At 45.9% G+C, this 23,683-nt stretch overlaps 1 protein-coding gene across 2 annotated transcripts in view; it reads left to right on the top strand.

The window, feature by feature from the left end:
* The window catches only part of SLC45A4 (solute carrier family 45 member 4), a 287,627-nt gene that overhangs the window by 3,883 nt on the left and 260,061 nt on the right, over nt 1–23,683 (top strand). The window contains exon 1 of one of the 2 annotated variants that reach the window (XM_089689535.1): nt 19,592–19,761. The exons of the other annotated variant lie outside the window; for it this stretch is intronic. The gene's annotated coding sequence lies outside the window, so the exon portion shown is untranslated. Of the gene's footprint in view, nt 1–19,591; nt 19,762–23,683 lie in introns of those variants that run through there. 2 annotated transcript variants of the gene reach the window in all.

Below are 23,683 nucleotides of genomic sequence, written 5' to 3'. Positions count from 1 at the left end.
CCCACAGAGCTGACAATCCAATCCTCTACCAGGCCTTACCCACAGAGCTGACAATCCAATCCTCTACCAGGCCTTACCCACAGAGCTGACAATCCAATCCTCTACCAGGCCTTGCCCACAGAGCTGACAATCCAATCCTCTACCAGGCCTTACCCACAGAGCTGACAATCCAATCCTCTACCATGCCTTACCCACAGAGCTGACAATCCAATCCTATAGCAGAAGTGACTCACAGAGCTGGCACTCTAATCCCTTTCCCCACTGTCATCACCTGGCTGAAGGTGGCCAGTCGTGACTCTGGTTGTTGGGAGATTGCAGGTTCCAGCATTCATATAAAGCACATGGTCCATGGTTGGTTAGTGCACTTGTCCACAGAGCTGACATTCCAATCTCTCATCTGGCCACATCCATTTCTGACCTCCCATTGCAGCCCTGATGTCAGATCCCTGCCCTTGCCCCGCTCCTCCTGTGACCCTCTTCCCTGCCCATGACCCCCCCAGTCCTTGACCCCCATTCAGTAGACCCAGCCCTCCCGTGACTCTCCCCTGGACCTGAGACTGCCCCCCCCCCCCCACATAGCTGTGTGCAGAGTATATGATGTGTGATTTGGGGGAGCAGGCTCCACCCCCCACACTCCCAGATAACAATGTATATGTTCTAATGTTCCCTGTAATCCCTCCATTGTAGATGAGTTGTGATCTGTGCAGTGTGAAGACTGCGCGGTGCTGGGACCTGATTGGTGGTGGGTCTCGTGATCTGATCCCTGTGTGCCTTGTATCAATGTGTCTCTTATTGGTGATGTTTAATCCTCTGTCGTGCCCTCCTGGTCAACAAACACCTTCCTGTATTCATTACACTCCTTATCACCAGGTCTCTGTTGTATGCTATGCAATACAGACACATCATGGCTGTTGGGAGGGGCTGGCAGGGTTTGGTGGAAGGAGCCAGCAGTATGCTGCACCTGGCTGGGTGGGGAGGAGGACCGACAGAGCTCCGCACCTGGCTGGGTGGGGGGAGGGCCTGGCAGGGCGCTGCACCTGGCTGGCTGGGTGGGGGAGGGCCCGGCAGGGCTCCGCAGCTGGCTTGGGGGTTCGGGGCACTGCACATGGGTTTGGTGGGAGGGACCGGTAGAGCGCTGCATACGGCTTGGGGGATCCGGGTTCTGCCCATGGGCTTGGTGTGAGGGGGGGCCGGCAGGGCGCTGCCCATGGCCTTGGTGGGGGGGGAGGGGTCGGCAGGGTGCTACACATGGGCTTGGTAGGGGGCCAGCAGGGTGCTGCCCATGGGCTTGGTGGGAGGGGCTGGCAGGGTGCTACACATGGGCTTGGTAGGGGGCCAGCAGGGTGCTGCCCATGGGCTTGGTGGGAGGGGCTGGCAGGGTGCTACACATGGGCTTGGTGGGAGGGGGGGCCGGTAGGGTGCTGCCCATAGGCTTGGTGGAAGGGGCTGGCAGGGTTCTGCACATGGCTTGGGGGGGGGGGTAGCTGGGGATCTGGGCGCTGCCCATGGGCTTGGGGGGAGGGGCTGGCAGGGTGCTGCCCATGGGCTTGGTGGGAGGGGCTGGCAGGGTGCTGCCCATGGGCTTGGTGGGAGGGGCTGGCAGGGTGCTGCCCATGGGCTTGGTGGGAGGGAGGGTAGTTGGGGGATCTGAGCGCTGCCCATGGGCTTGGTGGGAGGGGCTGGCAAGGTGCTGCCCATGGGCTTGGTGGGAGGGGCTGGCAGGGTGCTGCCCATGGGCTTGGTGGGAGGGGCTGGCAAGGTGCTGCCCATGGGCTTGGTGGGTGGGCCTGGCAGGGTGCTGCACATGGCTTGGGGGGGGGGGGGTAGTTGGGGGATCTGGGCGCTGCCCATGGGCTTGGTGGGAGGGGCTGGCAGGGTGCTGCACATGGCTTTCTCAGAACATCACAGCACCCCATTTCGGGGATTCCACCTCGCCTAATGAGACCACTCCATACTATTTGTGTTTCCCCTCTATGGGCCCATCACTGGAGGTCTCCGGTGGTCCCTGTGGCCCCTGTATTGCGGAGAGGTGATCTGGTCACCCTCATGGTAGGTATTCAGTATACTCTATTGGATAGGATGCATTTATTCAACAGAAAATGGGATGGTTGGAAGGCACATCGACACCTGTTGTTGGATTAACTTCGATCGTACTTGGATTTGTTTTTGGTTCTCTGTAATTCATGCGTTTGATCTGCCCACATTGATGCCTACCTCTTCATGTACTTCTTCTTTATTTTTTTTGTATTTGTTTCTATGTCACTGTAAACTACCTTTGTGCCTTTTTTTTTCATTGTTCAATCTACACATGAAGTATGATGTGCGGTATTTGTAGTCTATCCTTCAATAAAAACGTTTGTAAACAAAAAAAAAAATAAACATCACAGCACTCTGCCCTGAGCCCTCAGGCCTGATTCAAGCAGTGGGAGGAGTTATGCAAATATAAAAAAGTCTTGATGGGTAGGTGTCAGTCTGGAGGAGTTGGTGTTCTCGGCACGCTGAATGGAATATACGTAATGGTGGTGTATGGAAGATAATGGTCCTCCTGGTGGTGTATGGAAGATAATGGTGGTGTATGGAAGGTGGCGGGCCGCCTGGTGGTGTATGGAAGGTGGCGGGCCGCCTGGTGGTGTATGGAAGGTGGCGGGCCGCCTGGTGGTGTATGGAAGGTGGCGGGCCGCCTGGTGGTGTATGGAAGGTGGCGGGCCGCCTGGTGGTGTATGGAAGGTGGCGGGCTGCCTGGTGGTGTATGGAAGGTGGCGGGCCGCCTGGTGGTGTATGGAAGGTAATGTCGGTGTATAGAATAGAATGGTCCTCCTGGTGGTGTATGAAAGATGGTGGTGTATGGAAGGTAATGGTCCCCTGGTGGTGTATGGAAGATAATGGTGGTGTATAGAATATAGTGGTCCTCCTGGTGGTGTATGGAAGGTAATGGTCCTCCTAGTGGTGTATGGAAGATAATGGCGGTGTAGAGAAGATAGTGGTCCTCCTGGTGGTGTATGGAAGGTGGCGGTCCTCCTGGTGGTGTATGGAAGGTAATGGTCCTCCTAGTGGTGTATGGAAGATGATGGCGGTGTAGAGAATATAGTGGTCCTCCTGGTCGTGTATGGAAGGTGGCGGTCCTCCTGGTGGTGTATGGAAGGTAATGGTGGTGTATAGAATATAGTAGTCTTCCTGGTGGTGTATGGAAGGTGGCTGTCCGCCTGGTGGTGTATGGAAGGTGGCGGTCCGCCTGGTGGTGTATGGAAGTTACGCAACGTGTCGGTACTTCATTTGCGGTACAAGGTGAAGCACTTCCGGCAGCGGCCATCTTGCTACACCCAATATACCATGCAGTACACCCATAGTATGTGGTGAAAGGCGATTGTTACTGGGGATACATGTGAGTGCTTTACCAACTTTTATCTGCAATTTAAATAAAAAGATACTGGACCATGGAAGGTTTCTTGCTTTATACCCTATACATGTTACCTTGAGTGGAGGAGGAGTGAATAAGGTGCACTGAGCAGAGGTCTCTTTCCTATCCCATGGTCCCTGTGATGAGGAGTGGAGAGGATCTGTTACTGTTTATTATAGCCCTGTGGCCCTGTGTGGGTCAATGTGTGGAGGTGAGCAGGCATTGCTGCCATTTGAGGATTTCTGTTCATTTTTCACTGGAGTGAAGATGACATCAGCACAGATTCACTTGCATGGACTTTATGTTCTCAATGAACACATATATAATTTGATTGGTTTGACGTTTGTCTATACACAGTGTGTTTTTAGAGATATTGATAAATAACACAGGAATTTTTTCTTCTTAAAGAATCACTTTCACAATTATCTGTAGTTTATCACATATTCAAGGTCATGTTTCACTTATACTTGTGGAAAGAGATATTTATTTGTTTGTAATTATTTGTCACTGAGCACTATTGTGTGTGCACGGCTAGTAATATATAATATTTATCTGTATTTAATAGGATTTATAGCGCTTCACTATTTACAGTTACTTTGTATCATCACTTATTGGTTTTAAGTTACCGTAAGTGGCAGCAGCTATAGTTAGGTTTGCAACTTCCGCATTAAGCACAGGAGGATACTTACTGTTAATGGTGGTGTATAGAATATAGTGGTCCTCCTGGTGGTGTATGAAAGATGGCGGTCCTCCTGGTGGTGTATAGAATATAATGGTCCTCCTGGTGGTGTATGGAAGGTGGCGGTCCTCCTGGTGGTGTATGGAAGGTGGCGGTCCTCCTGGTGGTGTATGGAAGGTGGCGGTCCTCCTGGTGGTGTATGGAAGGTGGCGGTCCACCTGGTGGTGTATTGAAGATAATGGTGGTGTATAGAGTATAGTGGTCCTCCTGGTGGTGTATGGAAGGTGGCGGGCCACCTGGTGGTGTATGGAAGGTGGCGGGCCGCCTGGTGGTGTATGGAAGATAATGGTGGTGTATAGAATATAGTTGTCCTCCTGGTGGTGTATGAAAGATGGCGGTCCTCCTGGTGGTGTATAGAATATAATGGTCCTCCTGGTGGTGTATGGAAGGTGGCGGTCCTCCTGGTGGTGTATGGAAGATAATGGTGGTGTATAGAATATAATGGTCCTCCTGGGGGTGTATGAAAGATGTTGGTCCTCCTGGTGGTGTATGAAAGATGGCGGTCCTCCTGGTGGTGTATAGAATATAATGGTCCTCCTGGTGGTGTATGGAAGGTGGCGGTCCTCCTGGTGGTGTATGGAAGATAATGGTGGTGTATAGAATATAATGGTCCTTCTGGTGGTGTATGGAAGATGGCGTTCCTCCTGGTGGTGTATAGAATATAATGGTCCTCCTGGTGGTGTATGGAAGATGGCGTTCCTCCTGGTGGTGTATAGAATATAATAGTCCTCCTGGTGGTGTATGGAAGATGGCGGTCCTCCTGGTGGTGGATAGAATATAATGGTCCTCCTGGTGGTGTATGGAAGGTGGTGGTCCTCTTGGTGGTGTATGGAAGGTAATGGTCCTTCTGGTGGTGTATGGAATATAATGGTGGTGTATAGAATATAATGGTCCTTCTGGTGATGTATGGAAGATGGCGGTCCTCCTGGTTGTGTATAGAATATAATGGTCCTCCTGGTGGTGTATGGAAGATAATGGTGGTGTATAGAATATAGTTGTCCTCCTGGTGGTGTATGAAAGATGGCGGTCCTCCTGGTGGTGTATAGAATATAATGGTCCTCCTGGTGGTGTATGGAAGGTGGCGGTCCTCCTGGTGGTGTATGGAAGATAATGGTGGTGTATAGAATATAATGGTCCTCCTGGGGGTGTATGAAAGATGTTGGTCCTCCTGGTGGTGTATGAAAGATGGCGGTCCTCCTGGTGGTGTATAGAATATAATGGTCCTCCTGGTGGTGTATGGAAGGTGGCGGTCCTCCTGGTGGTGTATGGAAGATAATGGTGGTGTATAGAATATAATGGTCCTTCTGGTGGTGTATGGAAGATGGCGTTCCTCCTGGTGGTGTATAGCAGCGTTTTTCAACCACTGTGCCGCGGCACACTAGTGTGCCGTGAGATATTGTCTGGTGTGCCGTGGGAAAAATTCCAATTTCATCTGTAACATGTGGCTTCGGCTCACAAATAGACCAATCATTAGAATCTAATGATTCAGTGGTCGGCAAGCCGCGGCTCGCGAGCCACATGCGGCTCTTTACCCAGTCTAATGCGGCTCTTCTGTGTGCCGGGCGCCTGCTCCCCTCCCTCCTCTCGGTCGGCCGCTCCCCTGCCTCCTCTCGGTTGGCAGCCCCAAAAGTCCGCGCGGACCTTTTAATCCGGCTTGCGGATGTGGCTGTCAGGATGTGTGTAGGCGGGGCAGCGTGCCGAACGTGAGGGGAGGGGAGCTAGGCTCCTCTCACAGTCCGCCCTGAAGACCCGAACGGCGCGGGAAGACAGCGAGAGGAACGCAAAAGGTAAGTGAATTGACACGGGGGACTTGGCTTACTAGAAGGGGGGGGGGGGAATAGTACTGTGGGGGATGAAATACTATATGAGGGATGAATTACTTTATGAGGGATGAAATACTATATGGGGGGATGAAATACTATATGGGGGATGAATTACTATATCAGGGATGAATTACTATATGAGGGATGAAATACTATATGGGGGGATGAAATACTATATGGGGGGATGAAATACTATATGGGGGGATGAATTACTATATGAGGGATGAAATACTATATGGGGGGATGAAATACTATATGAGGGATGAAATACTATATGGGGGATGAATTACTATATGAGGGATGAATTACTGTATGAGGGATGAAATACTATATGGGGGGATGAAATACTATATGAGGGATGAAATACTATATGAGGGGATGAAATACTATATGGGGGGATGAAATACTATATGGGGGATGAAATACTATATGAGGGATGAAATACTATATGAGGGATGAAATACTATATGAGGGATGAATTACTATATGAGGGATGAAATACTATATGGGGGGATGAAATACTATATGGGGGGATGAAATACTATATGGGGGGATGAAATACTATATGAGGGATGAATTACTATATGAGGGATGAAATACTATATGGGGGGATGAAATACTATATGGGGGGATGAAATACTATATGAGGGATGAATTACTATATGGGGGGATGAAATACTATATGAGGGATGAATTACTATATGAGGGATGAAATACTATATGAGGGATGAAATACTATATGGGGGGATGAAATACTATATGAGGGATGAAATACTATATGGGGGGATGAAATACTATATGAGGGATGAAATACTATATGAGGGATGAATTACTATATGGGGGATGAAATACTATATGAGGGATGAAATACTATATGGGGGATGAAATACTATATGGGGGATGAAATACTATACGGGGGATGAAATACTATACGGGGGATGAAATACTATACGAGGGATGAAATACTATACGGGGGATGAATTGCTATGGGGGATGAATTACTATATGGGGGATGAATTACTATGGGGGATGAATTACTATATGGAGGATGAATTACTATATGGGGGATGAATTACTATATGGGGGATGAATTACTATGGGGGATGAATTACTATGGGGGATGAATTACACTATGGGGGATGAATTACACTATGGGGGATGAATTACACTATGGGGGATGAATTACTATATGGGGGATGAATTACTATATGGGGGATGAATTACTATATGGGGGATTAATTACTATGGGGGATGAATTACTATATGGGGGATTAATTACTATGGGGGATGAATTACTATGGGGGATGAATTACTATATGGGGGATTAATTACTATGGGGGATGAATTACTATGGGGGATGAATTACTATATGGAGGATGAATTACTATGGGGGATGAATTACTATATGGGGGATTAATTACTATGGGGGATGAATTACTATATGGGGGATTAATTACTATGCTTACTATGGGGGAATATTACTATACTTACTATGGATGACACATACACATCATTCATCTACTCTTGGTCCGGCCCCCGGGTCCAATTATAAAATACTTTATTATTTCATAATAAAGTAATTATAAAATAATTTCTTTGTGTTTGATTCCTATTCAAGAGAATTACTTTATATATAGTCAATATAGGCACAGAGGTAAATTTTTTTAACATTTTCTAATGGTGGTGTGCCTCGTGATTTTTTTCATGAAAAAAGTGTGCCTTTGCACAAAAAAGGTTGAAAAACACTGGTGTATAGAATATAATGGTCCTCCTGGTGGTGTATGGAAGATGGCGTTCCTCCTGGTGGTGTATAGAATATAATAGTCCTCCTGGTGGTGTATGGAAGATGGCGGTCCTCCTGGTGGTGGATAGAATATAATGGTCCTCCTGGTGGTGTATGGAAGGTGGTGGTCCTCTTGGTGGTGTATGGAAGGTAATGGTCCTTCTGGTGGTGTATGGAATATAATGGTGGTGTATAGAATATAATGGTCCTTCTGGTGATGTATGGAAGATGGCGGTCCTCCTGGTTGTGTATAGAATATAATGGTCCTCCTGGTGGTGTATGGAAGATGGCGGTCCTCCTGGTGGTGTATAGAATATAATAGTCCTCCTGGTGGTGTATGGAAGATGGCGGCCCTCCTGGTGGTGTATGGAAGATGGCGGTCCTCCTGGTGGTGCATGGGAAAACAGGAGGGTAGTACAGGTGATACAAGACATGAGACATTCCTGGGACTGGAACATTCTGTGCAGTTCTTCAGCAATAAAAAGGAACAATCAGAAATCTCACGGCCCGTCCAGCCTTCATCTGTCTGGCAGGAGACCAGAAGTCTATTAATGTGGAATTCTCAGTAACTCGCTCACGTCAGTCTGCAAGAATAAATGTTTCACAATATACATCAACAGCTTCATAAGTCATCAGTCTGCTGCAGGCATGAGGAAGCATTTCCTCGGTCTCCCCAGTGATCAGACTGCACATTGTAGCAAGTCACAAGTTGGGAGGCTGCAGTAGGGGTCTGATCTGTGTCAGACATTGGAGAACACAATAACTGCACAGATGGCAGGATTCAGATGGTGATCTTGGATGGCGCCTGAATAAAAATGGTGCTGTCCTTCTGGAGAGAGAAGCAGATGAAGGCACTGTCAGGGTGAGTACTGTGATCGCTGTGAGAGGTAATAAGTAGCTGGTGGTGTCCCATGTTCACAGTACTGAGCATGCATGCATTGAACTGGAAAAATATTCTGCCCATTACCAGGCTCGCCCACAGAGCTAACACTTTCCCCTACTGCCATTACCACTAAGCTGGACAATTCCAAGACTTGTCTGCAGAGCTGACCCTTCAATGCAGGTCTTCAAATACTTCCCAGAGCTGACCTGTCACTAGACTTGCCCACAGAGCTGACACTTCAGTCCATTCCCTGTTACCTTTCACTGCAGAACTGACACTTCAGTGCAAACCCTTCCTATGCTGCCCATCACCACAGAGAGAACCGGTCACCAGGCTCGCCCACAGAGCTGACATTCCACCCGCTTCCTATACTTCCTGTCATAACAGAGCTGACCTATTGCCCTTGCAGAGCTAACACTCCAGTCAATTCTACTGCTTGTGGCCACAGAGCTGACACTTCATTGCTTTCCTATACTGCCAATCACCAGACTCTCCCACAGAGCTGACACTTCATTCCCTTCCTATACTGCCAATCACCAGACTCTCCCACAGAGCTGACACTTCATTGCCTTCCTATACTGCCAATCACCAGACTCTCCCACAGAACTGACACTTCGTTCCCTTCCTATACTACTCATCACCAGACTCTCCCACAGAGCTGACACATCATTCCCTTCCTATACTACTCATCACCAGACTCTCCCACAGAGCTGACACTTCATTCCCTTCCTATACTACTCATCACCAGACTCTCCCACAGAGCTGACACATCATTGCCTTCCTATACTGTCAATCACCAGACTCTCCCACAGAGCTGACACTTCATTCCCTTCCTATACTGCCAATCACCAGACTCTCCCACAGAGCTGACACTTCATTCCCTTCCTATACTACTCCTCACCAGACTCTCCCACAGAGCTGACACTCCAGACCTTTCCTCTATTGCCCATCATGCCTAAGCTGGCCTGTCACTGGACTTGCCTGCAGAGCTGACACTTCAATGCACTCTCTTCCTATACTGCCCATCACTACAGAGCTGACCTGTCACCAGACTTATCCACAGAGCTGACGCTCCAATTGCTTCCTATACTGCCCATCAACACTGCACTGACTTTTCTCCAGACTTGCCAATAGAGCTGACACTCCAGTCCCATCCCATACTGCCCATCACCAGAATTGCCCACAGAGCTGATCTGACACCAGTCTACACTGTAAAGCAATCGCTTCCCCTACTACCCAATCACCACTAAGCTGACTCAACCAACAGACTCAGCCACAGAGCTGACGCTTCAATGCAGTCTCTTCCTATACGGCCCTTCACCACTAAGCTGACCTGTCAAACTTGCCCACAGAGCTCACACTTGGTTCAGTCCCCTACTGCCCATCACTGCAGAGCTGACCCTTCAGTGCAATGTCTTCCTACTCAGCCTGTCACTGCAGAGCCGACCCATCTCCACACTTGCCCACAGAGCTGATATTCCAGTCTCATTCTGTACTGCCCATCTCCAGACTCGACCCACAGAGCTGACACTCCAATGCCTTCCTATACTACCCATCACAGACCTGAGCTGTCGCCAGACTAACCTGCAGAGCTGACACGCCAATCTCTTCATCAAGCACCCATTCCCATAGATATGATCTGTCACCAGGCTTACCAACACAAAGAGCTGACACTCTAATTCCTTGGCCTGTCACTGCTCTGCCCCACAGAACTGACACTCTGACCAGTTACTTGTCTCTCCTGCAGAGCTTGCACTCTTTGGTCTCTCTGTACTCTTCCTGCAGAGCTGATGACCAGTCACAGAGCTTCTCTGCAGAGCTGGCTCTATAAGTCATCACTTTTCTCACCCACAGAACTGACAATCTATAACACTTCACTGGTTTAACCCCCCCACACAGAGCTGACACACTGTGACCATGAGTGCTCTCCTCCAGAGCTGACACTCTATACCCGGCCTGTGATTACATTGATGGCATAGACCCTTTCATTGTCTGTATCTGTAAATGCCCTGGTCCCCAGAGCTGACACTCTATACCCTGCCTGTGATTACATTGATGGCATAGACCCTTTCATTGTCTGTATCTGTAAATGCCCTGGTCCCCAGAGCTGACATTCTATACCCGGCCTGTGGTTACATTGAGGGCACAGACCCTTTCATCGTCTGTATCTGTAAATGCCCTTGTCCCCAGAGCTGACACTCTATACCCTGCCTGTGATTACATTGATGGCATAGACCCTTTCATTGTCTGTATCTGTAAATGCCCTGGTCCCCAGAGCTGACATTCTATACCCTGCCTGTGGTTACATTGAGGGCACAGACCCTTTCATCATCTGTATCTGTAAATGCCCTTGTCCCCAGAGCTGACACTCTGTTGCCTGTCATTTAATTTTCTCAGTGAATGACCCTCTATAGTAAAGTATTTGCCCACTGAGCTAACACTCTGTTACTTGTCTCACAAGAGCTGTGACCATGAGTGCTCTCCTCCAGAGCTGACACTCTATACTCGGCCTGTGGTTACATTGAGGGCACATACCCTTTCATCATCTGTATCTGTAAATGCCCTGGTCCCCAGAGCTGACACTCCATACCCGGCCTGTGGTTACATTGCGGGTACAGACTCTTTCATCATCTGTATCTGTACATGCCCTTGTCCCCAGAGCTGACACTCTGTTGCCTGTCATTTCATTTTCTCAGTGAATGACCCTCTGTAATAAAGTATTTGCCCACAGAGCTGACTCTCTGTTACTCGTTTCACAAGAGCTGACGCTCTAGTCCCCAACTCTGCAGTCTCAAAGTGCCTGTGCTGTCCCCTGTTCCAGTGCTGATATGGTGATCCCTTCCTATGCCACTTCTTGTTACTTGACTGATTTGCCCACAGAGCTGACACTCTGTGCCTGTCCAAGCACTCACAGATGCTCCAACCTATGACCATAAATGCCCCCCCCCCGCTGACACCCTATACTTTTCAGTGTGAGACTTGCCTGCAGAGCTGACAGATGGCCGCTGTCTTGCGTTCCGGACAATTTTAATAGTCTATTGTAGAGTTTGACCAGCTGTGCGTACAGTGGATATAAAAAGTCTACACACCCCTGATGTAAAAAAATGAGACAAAGATAAATCATTTCAGAACTTTTTCCACCTTTTAACATGATCTATAAACTGTACAACTCTGAAAAACAAACTGAAATCTTTTAGGGGGGTGGGAAGTAAACATAAAAAAACTAAAATAATGCAGTTGTGATTTTTTTTTTTTTCATCACTTTGCTATATAAGGCCCCATGTACACGGGACACTTCTGAACGGTGGAAACTGACTGCTGGAAAACGTTCAAAAATGGCTGTTTAGCCGCGTTTGCATAGCGTGTTTATGTGCGTTTAGAAGTGTTTTTTAGAACTAAGCACAGGAAAACCTCCCAAAGGCCCAGAATGCACTGAAAAGTGGTAAATTATGAACTATTTCAGACTGTTTCAGAGAAATACAGAGAGTAGAAGCAGAGACAGCAGTATGTGTGGAGATTAGCTTAGGTGTGAGTTGCTCATTAACATTTCTTTTGTTTCCAAGGGTGGGAAAGGTGTCTGGTGGAGGGTGTCATTAAGGTCACCTGGCAGGGGGTCTTCATGAGGAATTTGAGATGTGAATTGGTCATTAACATATCTTTTGTTTCCAAGGGTGGGAGAGGTCTGAGGTGTGAATTGGTCATTAACATATCTTTTGTTTCCAAGGGTGGGAGAGGTCTGAAGTGTGAATTGGTCATTACAATGTGTGACAAGCTTGGTAGGAACATCCTGTGTTCAGTGTTTTGTCCATCTGAGTACCTTGAAAACGCTTTGCATGCATTTTTCATGATGAAAAAAGTCTCTGGACAGCATCGGAAACTGGAAGAGTTAAAAAAAAAAATTAAAACGCTTATAAACACGATTTGCCGCGTTTAGAAGCACTTTGCGTTTGAAACGCTGATAAAATCTTCTCCTAAACGCAAGTTTTCTGCATTAAAAAAACGACTGTAAATTCAAATGCCTGTAAACGACTAAACGACGATGTGTACATGGACACATAGGAGAACATTAGGGAGAGTTCAGGGGCTGCTGAAAAAACTGCTGAACAGCTCCTAAACGCGAGTTTATCAGCTGCAGTGTACATGGAGCCTAAAAGCTTTGACTGATGTTTGGTGTGATCTGTATTGATTGATTTTGAATGTATTGATCGGCTATTTGTGATCCGGTCAGAAGACAAGTACTGGAATGGTCTCTGTCCTTGATGCGATTGCCATGCATTACATTTCCTACAGCGTTCCTTGTTTTGGGTTGTGTCAGGCAGTGCTTGTTTTTCAGTTGTGGTTTGGCTCCCTTGCCGTGCTCTTCATTTTTGCTCACTTTTAGCCATTATACCTAATTTTTTACGGACATGAAAATTTTTATTTTTTGTTAGAAATGACTGTAAACTCCCCCAAAAATATGTTTTCTGAAAACAGAGACCCTGGAGAATATACTGGAGGCTGTTGCCGGTTTTTTATGGCACATGATATTTGCGCTGTTAAAACACAATGTTATACTCAATTTTGTGATAAAATATTTAAGGTTTGGTTGCGTCAAGTAAATAGATACCAAACATGTTAAGTGTTAACAAGTGGAATCGCAGAAAACAATTGGTACCAAAAAATTCTCCAGATATGACGTTTTAACCTCCCTGGAGGTATTCCTGAGTGTAGCTCGGGGTAAAGTTTCAGTACCAAAAGCGGTAACCCCGAGCTACACTCGGGAATACATTGCAGCGTTGCTCAGGGGGTCCCTGCAGCACTTGCCTTGTCCTTCGCTCCCGCGATGTGTCCCAGTGTCCCCGGCCATCTCCTCCGGCCGATGCCGGCATCTGGCTTCCGTGTTCCGGTCCCTGTGACGTACGGACGCCGGAACCGGCGGCAAATTTGAAAATTTAAAAAAAATTAAATTTTTTTAAAAATGATTATTTCATAGCAAAACATTGCTGTATCAAACCATTTCACATACATTTTGTCCCGAGTGCTTTGTCCGGCGCCCTGCCTGCATTTTGACGGTTCTTGCTGCCTGGAAACTGAGAAACGTCCATGGTGTCCAAAAAGCGTCCCTTTAGGTCAAAAGCGGTTTTAGACCGGCTAGAGAACAGCGATAGTAAATCAGAACCACTTGCAGAATTGAGTGATAATGATTTGTGGGGGAAATTCCTCATCAGACACTGAAAACGATTCTGCGTCTTTGCTCAGTGATGTGCGAACTTGGCGCTATATTTCACATTTCAGTGTTTTTGGTTTGATTATATTATTCAATTAAATTTATTATTGTTATGTTATTTTTTATGAGTATTTATTAACCATTAAATAAATAATTTGCGCTAGTAAATGTGTGTAAATATATAAATATATATAAAGAAATCATCAAATCATAAGTCCAGAAAAAAATATATATATGCCAATACCACAAAAAAAAAAATATAAAAAAACCTTTAAGTGCAAAAAACTTTTGTGCAAAAAAAGTGTCTAAATATGAAAAATTTCACCAAAAAACCTTGATAATATAATGGCAGATCATCCATAAATATATCTTCAGAAACGGAAACTCTGCAACACACCGATCCTCATCGATCGAAATAACAGGATGAAAAACTTTGTAGTTAATCGAAAATCCACTTCTCCAATAGATAAAGGACCACCTTCAAACGTATCCATGGGGGGAAATGCCAAGCACTCGAGAGAAACAGAAAGACTTCATGGTGCAATATTATAAAAACCAATTCCTTTATTAGGTACTCATTGCACTTACTCAAGAGGTGTCCCAGCCGACACCAGCATCAACAGCATAACAGCAATCACATAAACGAGCCTGGCTACTCGGCACATGCGCAGTAGCTGGCAGCCAAAAACGTAATGACGTCACATCAATCAAGCTCCGCCCCGACGTTTCCCGCTCCGTGAGGACGTCGGGGCGGAGCTTGATTGATGTGACGTCATTACGTTTTTGGCTGCCAGCTACTGCGCATGTGCCGAGTAGCCAGGCTCGTTTATGTGATTGCTGTTATGCTGTTGATGCTGGTGTCGGCTGGGACACCTCTTGAGTAAGTGCAATGAGTACCTAATAAAGGAATTGGTTTTTATAATATTGCACCATGAAGTCTTTCTGTTTCTCTCGAATGCTTGGCATTTCCCCCCATGGATACGTTTGAAGGTGGTCCTTTATCTATTGGAGAAGTGGATTTTCGATTAACTACAAAGTTTTTCATCCTGTTATTTCGATCGATGAGGATCGGTGTGTTGCAGAGTTTCCGTTTCTGAAGATATATTTATGGATGATCTGCCATTATATTATCAAGGTTTTTTGGTGAAATTTTTCATATTTAGACACTTTTTTTGCACAAAAGTTTTTTGCACTTAAAAGTTTTTTTATATTTTTTTTTTTTTGTGGTATTGGCATATATATATTTTTTTTCTGGACTTATGATTTGATGATTTCTTTATATATATTTATTTATTTACACACATTTACTAGCGCAAATTTATTTATTTATTGGTACACTTTATATATGGTGATTTTTTGCAGCTGGTACACTATTAGTAAGTTATATAATTTTGACCATAGGCGCTATTATTAATTTTTCTTATTTATTAACCATTAGCCGCCCGGCCAATGGCCGTTTTGGCGGCTTCAGAAGTGCTGCGGCCAAATGGCGTGCACCCACACATGCGCAGTTTGCGGTAATGTAGAGCCTCGCAGCGGCGCGATCTGTCACCCGCCGTGTACCTCGGACACGGCCGATGACAGATCTGAGTACCGGCCCCCGTTGCTGGTACCATGTGACCTGCTGTGACCAATCACAGCAGGTCACATGACAGTTGTATACAATGGATGGCTTCATTCATGATGCCATCCATTGTATACTAGTGCCTAGCTGTGAATGGTCACAGCTAATCACATGCACATGTCATGTGATTAGCTGTGACCAAATCACAGCTAAGCACAAAAAAAAAAACCCTGAATGAATCGATGTCATTCAGGTAAATGCTTGCTTATAGCAAAGGAATTCTTGGCTATAAGCAAATTGTGTAAAAAGAAAAAAAAAAAAAAAATACTGATCACTTCCCCAAAGTAGTACAATGTTACTATGGTAATATTGTACTACTTTGGTCATAGTACAATATGAAAAAAAAATCTTAAAAAAAAAGTAATAAAAAATTAAAAATAATAAAAAAAAAATATATATTTTTTTTTTCCATACTGTCACCAGTCAGTGTCCCTGATCACCGCCATGCCAGTTATATGATGACACTGTACTGCACTGGTGACAGTATGTAAAAAAAAAAAAATAGTGAAAATAATTTTTAAAATTTTTTTATTTTCCAAAAAATTATGACAAAAAAAATACAACTTCAAAAAACTCGCCATTCCTCTTATAAAGTACGTCGGACTGTCTACTGTGCAAAAAGGGGTCATTTGGGGGATATCTGTACTGTCCTGACATTTGGGGGATATCTGTCCTGTCCTGACATTTGGGGATATCTGTACTGTTCTGACATTCTTGGACCTAAAGAAATTAGATTGGCTGTCGGTACTTCAGGATTGAACAATATTCAGATCTATACCATAGTTTGTGAACTCTATAACTTTCCTATAAACTACAAAATACATTCTAATTTGGGTTATTTTCACCAAAGACATGTAGCAGAATACATCTCGGCCTAAATTTATGAAGAACAATTATTTATTTGTAAACTTTTATAACAGAAACAAAGAAAAACGTGTTTTTTTTTCAAAATGTTTGGTTTTTTTTTGTTAATTTAGCAAAAAATAAAAACCCCAGCGGTGATTAAATACCACCAAAAGAAAGCTCTAGTTGTGTGAAGAAAATGATAAAATTTTAGTTTGGGTACAATGTTGTATGACCGCGCAATTGTCATTCAAAGTGTGAGAGCGCTGAAACGTGAAAAATGGCCTGGGAGGGAAGGTGTAAAATTGCACGGTATTGAAATGGTTAAATTATAATTTGATTTCGTGTTTCAAGTTTTATCATACCCGGGATGTTTACTAGACTCTTGTTCGGACAGATTTCAGTGAGTTATTCCTAAGAATTACAGCCTACAATAAAAAAATTACATATTTCCATGCAAAAAATGGTACCGCTTTCAGCACCAAAAATCTGAAATAATCATACCGCCAGGGAGGTTAAAAGCCTTTGTCATTTTGGAGCTATCTGTGAATTTTGGCCTTTAGAATGATTACTCTCACTCCGACGTTTGATGGTGCCTCATGAGTGGCACAGTTGATGTTTACATACATGTGCTCACCTTTTTAGTGCTTCAAAAAAAAAAAAAAGTATAGGATATTGATCTGGTCAGTTAAGTAGCAGAGGGGGTTGTTAATCAGTTTCAGCTGCTTTTGGGGTTAATGAAATTATCACCAGGTGGGCAACAATGAGATGACCCCCAAAACAAGGAATGGTTTTACAGGTGGAGGCCACTGACATGTTTTTCCCTACTCATCTTTTCTGACTGTTTTTCACTAGTTTTGCATTTGGCTAGGGTCAGTGTCACTACTGGTAGCATGAGGCCATACCTGGACCCTACAGAGGTTGCACAGGCAGTTCAAATCCTCCAGGAAGGCACATCAATACGTGCCATTGCCACAAGGTTTGCTGTGTCTCCCAGCACAGTCTCAAGAGCATGGAGGAGATTCCAGGAGACAGGCAGTTACTCTAGGAGAGTTGGACAGGGCTGTAGAAGGTCCTTAACCCATCAGCAGGACCAATATCTGCTCTTTTGTGGATGAGCACTGCCAGAGCCTTACAAAATGACCTCCAGCAGGCCACTGGTGTGAGTGTCTCTGACCAAACAATCAGAAACAGACTTCATGAGGTTGGCCTGAGGGCCCGACATCTTCTAGTGGGCCCTGTGCTCACTGCCCGGCACCATAGAGCTGGATTGGCATTTGCCATTGAACACCAGAATCGGCAGGTCCACCACTGGCGCCCTGTGCTTTTCACAGATGAGAGCAGGTTCACCCTGAGCACATGTGACAGACGTGAAAGGGTCTGGAGAAGCCGTGGAGAACGTTCTGCTGCCTGTAACATGGTTCAGCATGACCGTTTTGGTGGTGGGTCAGTGATGGTCTGGGGAGGCATATCCATGGAGGGATGCACAGACCTCTACAGGATAGACAATGGCACCCTGACTGCCATTAGGTATCGGGATGAAATCCTTGGACCCATTGTCAGACCCTACACTGGTGTAGTGGGTCCTGGGTTCCTCCTGGTGCAGTGGGTCCTGGGTTCCTCCTGGTGCACAACAATGCCCGGCCTCATGTGGAGAGAGTATGCAGGCAGTTCCTGGAGGATGAAGGAATTGATACCATTGAATGGCCCCCAAGCTCGCCTGACCTAAATCCAATAGAACACCTCTGGGATGTCATGTTTCGGTCCATCCGACGCCGCCAGGTTGCACTTCAGACTGTAGTGAAGAACAAAAACAAAAGCGCACCAACCTTGTGCATTACCTCAGTAAGCAAATGGTTAATTTATTGAATTAAGACATATGCTCACAAATGTGGCAATATACAAGGCACATAAAATCCAAGATCGAAGCGGTGGAATAGGCAGTGCATAGAATATAAAACGCCCCCCCCCCCCCCCCGGCGGTGCGTCGAATGTAAAATGGCCCCCATCCTGGTGGTGAAATGCACATTGTGAGACGCTCACAGAGTGCAGTGACATCTAGAGGAGCCGGTACAGGACCGGTCCATCCGGTAAAGGAGCCGGTACAACTGTGCAAGACTGAAGGGAAGGCCGGAGGATGGATAGAATGAAGTGAACCCAAGGCCCTTGGAGATGCAGGCTGATGATCTGATGACTTCTTGGTGGTGCACAGACTATAATGCCCCCCCCTCCTGGCGGTACACAGACTATAACGGCCGCCCCCCCCCCCCTCTCCTGGTGGTGCACAGACTATAACGGCCGCCCCCCCCCCTCTCCTGGTGGTGCACAGACTATAACGGCCGCCCCCCCCCTCTCCTGGTGGTGCACAGACTATAACGGCCGCCCCCCCCCCTCTCCTGGTGGTGCACAGACTATAACGGCCGCCCCCCCCCTCTCCTGGTGGTGCACAGACTATAACGGCCGCCCCCCCCCTCTCCTGGTGGTGCACAGACTATAACGGCCGCCCCCCCCCTCCTGGTGGTGCACAGACTATAACGGCCGCCCCCCTCTCCTGGTGGTGCACAGACTATAACGGCCGCCCCCCCCTCTCCTGGTGGTGCACAGACTATAACGGCCGCCCCCCCCTCCTGGTGGTGCACAGACTATAACGCCCGCTCCCCTTCCCTCTCCTGGTGGTGCACAGACTATAACGGCCGCCCCCCTTCCCTCTCCTGGTGGTGCACAGACTATAACGGCCGCCCCCCTTCCCTCTCCTGGTGGTGCACAGACTATAACGGCCGCCCCCCTTCCCTCTCCTGGTGGTGCACAGACTATAACGGCCGCCCCCCTTCCCTCTCCTGGTGGTGCACAGACTATAACGGCCGCCCCCCTTCCCTCTCCTGGTGGTGCACAGACTATAACGGCCGCCCCCCCCCCCCCCTCCTGGTGGTGCACAGACTATAAACATTAATGTTTTTGCAGGAACCATGAAGACAGGTGATTGCAGAGACCTGTTCTGTGTTTCTGAAGTCTCCGGCAATGATAAGAGCCACTTTGTGCGTCCGGTAATGCCTCCTACATAGGGCTGTATTTGCTTTAATGTTGGCTAAAATGGTCCCTTTTATTACCTGTTCTTTCTGCACAATCGCATTTTCCCAATCAATCGGCGTAATCCCAGCAATTCATCACGAGGACATCCTGAAGTGGAGTATTTGTTGTGCAGAGCTCTAGGTACGCGGGTGAATTTGCGTTTGACCACTTACGAGCTAATTTTAGTGCTTGTGGTGAAATGTTTTGCTTAGAGCTCCCGGGCTGTGTCTTTCCACTCCGAAGATATGACAGGCAGGCTGCATCACCGGCCAGTCCCAGCAGAAGAAGAATGCTCCAGCAATGAACAGCACCTTGGATTTTAACACACGGAGTCCAATCTTTTTCCCTGCTGGTCTGGATCAGATCCTGCTCACTGACCTCCACCAGGAATCTGGTAAAACAGATCTTTTCTTGAAATGGTTTCTCCTCTATGAATGATATATTTCTGTCCGTGTCAGGTATTTAAAGATCCTTTTTAAAGAGACCTCACTGCTTATACTGCATTCTGAAGTGTTTCTCGATTAATCCTTTGGAAGCTGAGACATCTGCCCTTCACGAATGAGATGTAGGCTGCTAGGACCTGTTGGGACATTTTGTTTTGGCTGTTGGGTTATAAAAGTCTTGTCTAGTTTCCTCTTATGAAAGGTGGATAATAAGGGCTTAGCTTTATCTGTTGGGTGACATGAATCTTATCCACTTTTTTCCTTTTGAAAGGTGGACCATCAGGGCTTTTCCTTGGGCTGTTGGGTGATCCAAACCTCATTCAGTTTTTCTTCTTTTGAAAGGAGGACCATAAGGGCTTTTCCTATAGTTGCTGGGTAATCAAAGCATTGTCCAGTTTTCCCACATGAACGTTGAACGATCAGACCTTTTTATGGTTGTTGGATGATCAAAGCCTTGTCCACTTTACTCCTATGAAAATGGAAAATCTGAGCTTTTCATTTTGGCTGTTGGTGCACCCAAGTATCATCCCCTTTTCTCCCATGAAAGTGGTCCATCAGGGCTTTTCTTTGGACTGTGGGGTGATTCGAGCCTTCTCTACTTTTTCCTATGAAAGAGGGACCATTGGAATGTTTTCTATGGCTGTTGTGTGATCAAAGCGTTGTCTACTTTTCTGCTGTGAAAGGGGGATCATTGGGGCTTTTGGTACAACTGTTGGGTGATCAAAGCATTGTCTTCTTTTCCCCCCTGAAAGGTGAATGTGATTGGAGCTTTACCTTGGGCTGTTGGGTGATCAAAGCATTGGTCTACCTTTCTCTATGAAAGGTAGACCAACGCTCAGGATCACCCAACAGCCCAAGGTAAAGCTCCAATCACATTCACATTTCATGGGGGGGAAAGAAGACAATGATTTGATCACCCAACAGTCATAGCAAAAGCTCTAGTGATCCCCCATTCTTAGGAGAAAATTAGTCATTGAAGCTTTACCTTGAGTTGTTAGGTGACCCTTGTCCAATTATCTCCTATGAAATGAGGACCATTAGGGCTTTTCCTCAGGCTGTTGGGTGATGAAAGTGTTGTCTAACTTTCTCTCATGAAAGACGGGCAATCCTTGGCTTTTCCTTGGGCTGCTGTGTAATCAAAGCTTTGTCCAACTTTCATAGGAGAACAAACCTTTTTCCTTTTAGTTGTTGGATGATCAAAGTCTGAATTACTCCTATGAAAAGTGGACAATCTGAGCTTTTCCTTTTGGCTGCTGGCAGACCAAAACTCCCCCTTCTAAACTGTGAAAGGTAGACCATTAGGGTTTTACCGATGTCTCTTGGGTTATCAAAACATTGTCCATTTATATCCTATGCAAGATGGACAGTCAGCTTTTCTTTTGGCTGTGGGGTTGAATAAAACTTTGTCTACTTTTCTCCCATGAAAGGTGGACAATTTGGGGATTTTTCTTCAGCTATAGGGTGGTCAAAGTTTAGCCCCTTCTGTTCTATGAAAGGTGGATGTCTACTTTTCTCCCATGAAAAGTGGACAATATGGGGATTTTTCTTCAGCTATAGGGTGGTCAAAGTTTAGCCCCTTCTGTTCTATGAAAGGTGGATGTCTACTTTTCTCCCATGAAAGGTGGACAATATGGGGATTTTTCTTCAGCTATAGGGTGGTCAAAGTTTTGCCCATTCTTTTCTATGAAAGGTGGATGTCTACTTTTCTCCCATGAAAGGTGGACAATTTGGGGATTTTTCTTCAGCTATACGGTGGTCAAAGTTTAGCCCATTCTTTTCTATGAAAGGTGGATGTCTACTTTTCTCCCATGAAAGGTGGACAATTTGGGGATTTTTCTTCAGCTATAGGGTGGTCAAAGTTTAGCCCATTCTCTTCTATGAAAGGTGGATGTTTACTTTTCTCCCATGAAAGGTGGACAATATGGGGATTTTTCTTCAGCTATAGGGTGGTCAAAGTTTTGCCCATTCTTTTCTATGAAAGGTGGATAGTCTGGGTTTTTCCCAAAACCTTCAAAAGGTGACCATTGCCCCTGATAGTCAGAAGCCCTCCTTACTGCATCAAGACATGGCGCGGTTGTTGCAAATTTTGCTTTAAGTGATTGCCTAGCCTCCTTTTTCTTTATATGACCGTGTGGCCCCTTTACTGTCTTTTACTGCAGTTTCGTGTTTTATCGAGATTTTTTTATTATGACACCAGGTCTCGAAATCTAGCATCTACTGCAGTGGCTGAAACCTACATCTCTATTGATTGGAACCTCCGTAGCTTCATGTGTATACATACATTTCTTGTGTTGGCAGTATACCATAACAATGTCTTTTTAGTTTGTGTTGTATTGGTTAACTCCCCCCCCCCCCTCCCGGATTGTGTGTACGTTCCTTCGCTGTCACTTGATCTGCACCTCCTCTTTGCAGTCTCTGTGTTTACTACATATCCTGCGCTGACTTTGCTGCCATGAGTTTGCTGCATTAGGATTTTACAGCGAAGTAATATATAGCACTCCTTAAAATGGATTACTGGCCATTTATCTGACATGAGTTCATTTTTCTTTATTTGATTATAAATTGAATTTTCTGGGGCTGCTTGAGCAAAGAGGAGGAGGGGAAGGGTGTGTGTAAGGAGCTAGACCAACAAGCTTCTTCAATGCAGAGATCATGGAGGGAATGTTGAAGGTGAAATCAGACATTAACAGCTGCCAATACAATCTCATTTTTTATTTTTTTTTTCCTTTTCATTGCAGGTATTTATATAGCAAGAACAATTTATGAAATGCTTTACATATTGTACATTCACGCCAGTCCCTGCCCTCAGGGAGCTTACAATCTAAGGTCCCTACCGTACATGCTATGTACTCACCCACATACTAAATTCAGTTTAAAGTGTTAGGTCACCTTTACAGATTTTCGGTAAAAGGTGAACAAACATCGGACCCCCCTGACCCCTGCTGTACTTACAATTTGGAGCTTTCAGTGCTCCCACAAGCTGCTCCCCTGGTCCAGGGATTTGAAATCTCTGCCGATTTCTATTTGGTCAGCGCTACCACATGGACAGCATTGACCAATCAGAATTCTTGCTATGCTGGATGGAGAGCAGAGAAAACAGCTGGGTTTTCATATCCCTGGACCGGTGAAGCGGCTTGCGGGAGGAAAGTACAGCCAGTACCGGGGTGGGGAGGGGGTCCAGTGTTCGGTTACGTAGTCTGGGTGAAATAAGACAAAAGTCCATCCAGTTCAACCATTTAAAAAAAAAAAAAAAAGTTATAATCCTATAACCACTGTTGATCCAGAGGAAGGCAAGAACCCCAGCAAAGCATGATCCAATTTGCTCCTGCAGAGAAAATTCCTGATCCCCTGAGAGGCAATCGGATATTCCCTGGATCAACTTTAGCTATAAATGTTCTATCCAGTTATATTCTGTGTATTCAAGAAAGAATCCAGGACTTTCCTACAGCAATCCACTGAGCTGGCCACAACCAGCTCTTGAGGGAGTCTATTTCACTTTTTCACAGCTCTCGCTGTGAAGAAACCTTTCCGTGTTTGGAGATTTGGAGTGCCCCCTTGTCCTCTGTGATGACCTCAGGGTGAATAACTCTACACCGAATTCACTATATGAACCACTGATGTATTTATACATGGAGATCATATCCCCCCTTATGTATTATACATGGAGATCATATCCCCCCTTATGTATTATACATGGAGATCATATCCCCCCTTATGTATTATACATGGAGATCATATCCCCCCTTATGTATTATACATGGAGATCATATCCCCCCTTATGTATTATACATGGAGATCATATCCCCCCTTATGTATTATACATGGAGATCATATCCCCCCTTATGTATTATACATGGAGATCATATCCCCCCT

This window comes from Staurois parvus, unplaced genomic scaffold (assembly GCF_062004578.1).
Source record: "Staurois parvus isolate SC_StPar_1 unplaced genomic scaffold, SC_StPar_1.0 ptg000485l, whole genome shotgun sequence".
Lineage (NCBI taxonomy): Eukaryota > Metazoa > Chordata > Amphibia > Anura > Ranidae > Staurois > Staurois parvus.
Note: the sequence above shows the minus strand (reverse complement) of the source record. Positions and strands in the feature narration are given on the sequence as shown.